Here is a 5,788-nt window from a genome sequence, read left to right on the forward strand (position 1 = left end):
CAAATTGGCTATCCATTATGGGGAGAAGTCTGATGCAGAACCCCAGCCTTTCACTCTTAAATCTGAGTGGTCTCCTCCATTAGGTCAGCTTCCACAGGAAGTGTCCACTTTAATGAAAGCTGACTATGAATATTTTAATAACCATTTCCATATCAGCCATGTTAAACCAAATTTAACGGAGGAGGAGCTCAAAGCTCTAAAAGAACTAAAAGAAAATAAATCAATAATCTTAAAACCAGCAGATAAAGGCAGCGCTGTAGTGATCTTGGACAGGGATCAATACCTACAAGAGGGCTACAGACAATTACATGATAAAACCTATTATTCTAAATTAAAGAAACCGATCTATTTGGATACATTACCTATTGTGGAGAAAATTGTTAATAATCTACACCTGAAATTAATTTCAAACAAAAAACCTATTTACTGGGCTCCGCTGAGCCAAGGGGAAGGCTCTTTTATTTATTACCAAAAATCCACAAAGACCCAGCAAAGTGGTCTGTACCATTTCAGGTGCCTCCTGGGCGTCCCATTGTGTCTGATTGCGGTAGTGAAACTTACCACACTGCAGAATATCTGGACTTCTTCCTTAATCCCTTATCCATAAGGCATGACAGTTACATTAAGGATACGTATGACTTTGTGGAAAAGGTTAAGCAGACAGAAGTCCCCACTGACTCATTTCTCTTTTCAATTGACATTGACAGCCTATACACAAATATTGACATTAAGGAGGGAATAAACTCCATCAGGAATATTTTCCAAAAATACCCAGACAAAAAAAGACCTGAAAAAGAATTATTACAATTATTAGAAATCAACTTAACGAGAAATGATTTTGAATTCAATGGGGACTTCTTCTTGCAAATTAAAGGTACGGCCATGGGCAAAAAATTCGCGCCGGCATATGCCAACATTTTCATGGCAGAATGGGAAACTGCAGCCCTGGCAAAATGTGTCAAGAAACCACTGTACTATTACCGATTTCTTGACGACATCTGGGGCATATGGCCACACTCTGAACAAGATTTTGAAGCCTTTCTAAGCACTCTGAATGGCCATAATAATTCGATCAAATTAAAATCTACAATTAATAGGACCACAATTGATTTCTTGGATACAACTACTTTCAAAGGCCCAAATTTTCCACAGACACACAAATTGGATATTAAAGTATTCTTCAAGCCCACAGACACACATGCCCTTTTATTCAAAACAAGTTTCCACCCAAAACACACCTTTGCTGGTTTAATAAAGTCACAACTGTTGAGATTTCACAGAATTTGCACACAACCTACTGACTTCAGAGCAGCGACCAAAATTTTATTCTCAGCTCTCACCAGTAGGGGGTATTGTCGCTCTTTCCTCAGGAAATGCTTCAATTCATTCCTGCAGACAAAACCCATTGATTTGACACCTGTCCTGCCTGTTGTTTTGACCTATGCCCCATCAATGTGCAAACTAATCAGAGTGATTAGAAACAATTTTCAGGATCTTGTCCAGAAAACCCAATTGCTGGGGGATCACAAGGTGATAGCTGCCTTTAGGAGGAATAAAAACCTAAGGGATTTCCTCATTAAGGCAAAAATCTCACCTCTCTCTGAGCCCAAACTCAGAGACCAGGGGCAATTTTTTAAGCACCAGAAATGGTTGCGTAGTTTTTCCAATGGTAATGTATTCTGCTCACAAGCTAATGGGACTCCACGCTCCAAGAACTGTGTATATATGATCACTTGCAGCAAATGTGGAATTCAGTATGTGGGTGAGACAAGCAACACAATTCTAACAAGATTCACCCAGCATAGGTACAATGTGTTAAGGAAGAAGAACACACACACACAACTGGTGAAACACTTCCTGGCACATGGCTGGGAATCTGTCAGAGCAACAGTAACACAGGCAAATCCTAGATGGTCTACTCAGCAGAGGAGGAAGGCTGAAAGACTCTGGATTGCAAAACTGGACACTGTACACCCTAAGGGGTTAAATGAAAAAAGTTTTTAAAGGACATAAAGTCCACATAATGTATATACTTGTTTATTATTACTGTTCTGTTTTTCCTGTGTTTTCCATGTTCATTATTATTATCATTGTCACCAACACTCCACCTGTCTGTATATATTTGCTGTGACATCCTGGCCATGAGTTTTATTCTGACCCTAACCAATTCTAACCCTGGGCTGATTTTAATCTTATCCTTGAAGCCCAACCCTAAGCCCAAATCCTAACCCCAACCATTTTTAACCCTATATTGGAATTGTAAACCTCATGTCCAGGATACTAACATAATCCCTTTTTCAGGACACCAAGTTTGGGGCATGGTTCCTTGAGCCGGGAGCAGGGAAGGCCTGTGCATTGAGACTCGATTGCCGAAGGCAATCGAGCCTTCATCTTATCTTCCCCTAACCCTAAGCTAAGAAAATGCAGAAAAAAACCTAAGTAAGAAGAAACAGAGAAATAGAAGACAAGAAAGTCACAAAGAAAACCTAAGTTAAGGGAAACATATAAATAGAGGACAAGACAGTCCCTACATCATTGAGCCCAGCCTGATGAAGGCGAAACAACGCCGAAACGTCGCGACGGGCTCAATCATAAACAGCTAGCAACTATAACCCAAGATGGGTAATTTTTTGATCAGGGGGCATCAATGCCCACTCCAGTCGAGTGAGAGTGCACCAACAGGGGACCAGCAATTGCTGGGACCCTGTTTCCTTTTCCACACCCTAACCCTAAGCGGAAGGAAGGGGGCCGGGGACTGGTGAGTGTCAGCACCACAGTCCAGGATGAGACAACAAACATCCAAGAATACATTGGGAAGATGGCCCCAACTGACCGAGTGCTCAGTGAATACCTCAGCCAGCAGAAACCCAAGAAAGAGGAGGGAGACGAGGAACCATCATGGAAGGACAGGCCCCTGCACGGTATGTACCACCGGCAGATAGAGGAGGTGGCTGATATCCAGAAATCCTACCAGTGGCTGGACTGAAAGACAACACAGAGGCACTAATCATGACAGCACAAGAACAAGCTCTGAGTACAAGATCCATAGAGGCTGGGGTCTATCACACCAGGCAAGACCCCAGGTGCAGGCTGTGTAAAGATGCCCCAGAGACAATCCAGCACATAACAGCAGGGTGCAAGATGCTAGCAGGCAAGGCATACATGGAACGCCATAACCAGGTGGCCGGCATAGTGTACAGGAACATCTGTGCCGAGTATAACCTGGAAGTCCCGAGGTCAAAATGGGAGATGCCCTCAAGGGTGGTGGAGAATGACCGAGCTAAGATCCTGTGGGACTTCCAGATACAGACGGACAAAATGGTGGTGGCTAACCAACCGGACATAGTGGTGGTAGACAAACAGAAGAAGACGGCCGTAGTGATCGATGTAGCGGTTCCGAATGACAGCAATATCAGGAAGAAGGAACATGAGAAGCTGGAGAAATACCAAGGGCTCAGAGAAGAGCTCGAGAGGACGTGGAAGGTGAAGGTAACGGTGGTCCCCGTGGTAATCGGAGCACTAGGTGCGGTGACTCCCAAGCTAGGCGAGTGGCTCCAGCAGATCCCGGGAATAACATCGGAGATCTCTGTCCAGAAGAGCGCAGTCCTGGGAACAGCTAAGATACTGCGCAGGACCCTCAAGCTCCCAGGCCTCTGGTAGAGGACCCGAGCTTGAAGGATAAACCGCCCGCAGGGGCGTGCTGGGTGTTTTTTTATATATTGGGTGAATGTGCAGTAGTAGCAGCAAGCAGGTGAATTCTGTACATTAATATGAATAGACATCTGACTATTTTACAGAATAGACAATATAAACATATTTAAAATTGAAGGAATTTGGAATAATAATAATAATAATAATGGATTGGATTGGATTTATATAGCGCTTTTCAAGGCACCCAAAGCGCTTTACAATACCACTATTCATTCACTCTCACATTCACACACTGGTGGAGGCAAGCTACAGTTGTAGCCACAGCTGCCCTGGGGCAGACTGACAGAAGCGAGGCTGCCATATCGCGCCATCGGCCCCTCTGGCCAACACCATGTACATTGTGCCTTGGTTTAGAGTGTCTGGAAGAGAGTCCTGTCTCAGTCAATTATAGATGATGTGAGAGGGCGGGTGTGTGTGTTTAGGGCCCGGATGGCTTGGGGATAGAAGCTCCTCTTGAGTCTCTCTGTCCTTGCCCGGATGATGCGGAACCTTATACCAGATTGCAGAAGTTAGGGTTCAGGAGAGCATGGGGATTAGTCTTTGGGGATGTAGCCATGCAGTTTTTACCAATGCACCGCCCCGTTTCCCTCACCTTCCGTGGCATTTCTTCCTGGAGGGAGGACAAGGTGGACCGTGGCAGAGGAACAATGCAAGCAGAAAGACGAAATGTAATTTCGTCTTTCAGTGTTATTTGCTGTCGTCTGTATTAATCAAAACACTGTTACCAAATAAATCACAGGAGCATTAAAAGGCTTGAGCACTGTGTGATATGGTTAAGGGTCAATATCTGAGGAGGGATTAAAATATGAAGGTGGTGTATTAGCAAAACAACTGATTAAATAATTAGCACATTTGGTCAATCAAGGGGTTTCTCTTTCAACTTGCCACTTATATTGAGGTGGATATTGCTGGAGTTGACATCTCCCCTTCATTGTCAAAGTTTTCTTTGCTAACATGCTATGGGGGTTATGAAAAATTTCTTTACATCATGTTCTAACTCTCTACATCACACATGTGAGCCAAGTAAGTGCAATCTGAACTGCTACAATCACTGCTTTCACTGCTATGGGATCATAGCAGTGAAAGCAGAGTTAGTGGTACCTTGTTGAGCACTCGTTTTCCATCAGTGTCTCGTTAAAGATTAGGTGTTTCATCCACAGTCTGCTTGTGCAAACAACCAAAAAAACAGAGCAAGTCGCCTCTCAGCTTTGCAAGTTCAAAGGAATTATAGATGATTCATTATGAAGCTTCAGTGATCAGATGATTAGATAACTGACTGAAAATAAATGAATTCTAACTATTTAGATTACTGATTCTCATTTATATTTTTAGGCAAATATTTCCCATTTCATCTATTTCTTTATTGTTCATGAAATTAAACGGAAACTTTTCAGACTGATTTGCATTGACACTGGAAGATCTAACTGATGTTTTCTAGAAAATGCAAGATGATAATTGTTTGAATAAGTGATGTTAAAATTAATGTTTCACAGCAGCTCTGGTTGCAGTCCATGTGTGGTGGAATTAAGGCACGACAGGGCCACGGATCCATGTTTTGAGCCATCTTTATTTAACATTTGCATCATACCACCACAACCCCACACCAACCCCTGAGTCCCCGTGTTTGAACACGGCGGGCATGATTGCGGATGCACCACAGACCACGCCCCACCACACCATGTTAATCCTAAAATTTACAAAGACAAAACAGAAGAAGATGCTTCATATTAACAGTAAATCAATGTGTGTGTGTGTACACTTCTCTGAAAACTAAACAACAATAATTATTGTGATGCTTTTCATTGATCAGCTGAAATGTTTGAAAAAAATTTTTAAACATGTTGAAATGACTGAATATTAATGGGCTGAAGCTTCCAGTCAGAGTGAATCAGTGAATCCATCATGTAACTGATAGTAGAAGTAGAGCAGCTTCCTCTGCCTCACACTGCTGTCTGACTGCATTCAGCTGACACTGAGATGAAGCAGGAAAGAAGAAGCTGATATTTGGACAGCACACATGATGGAAAGGAGGATTTCAGTTGATGTGCACATGAATGATTTGTGTTTCCTCTGCAGG

Source organism: Copadichromis virginalis, linkage group LG10 (genome assembly GCF_057382275.1).
Source record: "Copadichromis virginalis isolate Kocher_CV1m ecotype Utaka linkage group LG10, C_Virginalis_male_GT1.1, whole genome shotgun sequence".
NCBI classification, from domain to species: Eukaryota; Metazoa; Chordata; class Actinopteri; order Cichliformes; family Cichlidae; genus Copadichromis; species Copadichromis virginalis.